Below are 1413 nucleotides of genomic sequence, written 5' to 3' on the forward strand. Positions count from 1 at the left end.
TGACAATGCTGCATTTTTTTGACAATTTGGTGTTTATTATGCAGCATTTTTGTGACAATGGACAACTGATATACTGAATCCCTCAAAGTCTCACATTTTTCTTAAAACAAAATCTAACCCGAGGAAACAGAATATGAAAATACAGCATGGGTACAAGGATTAAACAAAACTTGAATTCTAAAATACCATAAAATAATCATACCCAATCTTACCTTTCATAGGGAGAAAAGGCCTGGAGGAATCATGATCGTTCTCACCATGTTGTTTAGTGCAAGACCCAAGGAAAGCTAGGAGGCTGTACAGTTATCTCCCTTGATGTAATTCTAAACTATACAACCTACTACCTCAACCTGGGAGCATGCAGTCACAATGGCTGGAAAACTACCATTTCTTAAGCAGGGAAATTACAAGTTAGTCTTATAATGATTCGTCGTGCTGTCACCTATTTGGGCCATTCATAAGAGACAACACATCAAAGAGTCTGATGATAGAAGAGATAACACAAACACCTTGGCGTGAGATTACCATGCAAACATGAAGGGAGTAAATACTTGGGACTGGCCTTCTTGAACTATTTGTGCATGGAAATTATAGTAATGTTACATAATGGTGATTCTGAACAATTTAATGCCTTCTGATATCTGTTGACGAAATAGAATAGTAGAACAATATTTAAACTTGGGCAATTAAAAAAAGATTAGAAAAATAAATGTTCCTCTGGTAAAACTGAAAAACTGGAATCACTAAAAGATGGATATATAAGAAGAAATGGCTTAAACCAAAACACAGTGAAAAGACATAGAAAACATGATTCTGAGCAAAATACAGATTAAGAAATACCACAAAAGCTATATTGAACATCCACCCAACAATATTTATCATGTATTTTACATAATTTTCATATTTATAAAGTGCTCCTTTTTCCAGAGTTGACTGTTTCAGCATTTCTCATAAATCTGTCCCCAACAGTCTATTCAACAACCTACAAAATGTGCCTATTTCCCTGTTTGCACTTGTAATTTTTTTTTTTCCAAGACAGAGTCTTGCTCTGTCACCCAGGCTAGAGTGCAGTGCTGCGATCTTGGCTCACTGCAACTTCTGCCTCCCTGGTTCAAGTGATTCTTTTGCCTCAGCCTCCTGAGTAGCTGGAATTACAGTAGTGTGTCACCATGCCCCGCTAATTTTTGTATTTTTAGTAGAGACGGGGTTTCACCATGTCGGCCAGGCTGGTCTCAAACTCCTGACCTTGTGATCCACTCGCCTCATAATTTTAAACTGAATCTTTCCTGTATCTTCAGTCCCAGGCAGGTGCTGGAGCAGGAGATAGGCTCCTACAAGCTTAGCAACTTCTCATTTCTATGTAAACTCAAGTTTGGTCAGGTCTATATTTTCCCACAAGGACTGCTCTGTGGT

At 37.9% G+C, this 1413-nt stretch overlaps 1 non-coding gene across 1 annotated transcript; it reads right to left on the minus strand.

Annotated features, from left to right (window-relative positions):
* Window positions 1-281: 281 nt before the first annotated feature.
* MIRLET7A-2 (microRNA let-7a-2) lies at window positions 282-348 on the minus strand. The gene has a single exon (NR_163086.1). It is a non-coding gene; the product is annotated as a microRNA let-7a-2 (primary transcript).
* Between the last annotated feature and the right edge of the window lie 1065 nt (window positions 349-1413).

This window comes from Pan paniscus, chromosome 9, assembly GCF_029289425.2.
Source record: "Pan paniscus chromosome 9, NHGRI_mPanPan1-v2.0_pri, whole genome shotgun sequence".
In the NCBI taxonomy this organism is placed as follows: Eukaryota; Metazoa; Chordata; class Mammalia; order Primates; family Hominidae; genus Pan; species Pan paniscus.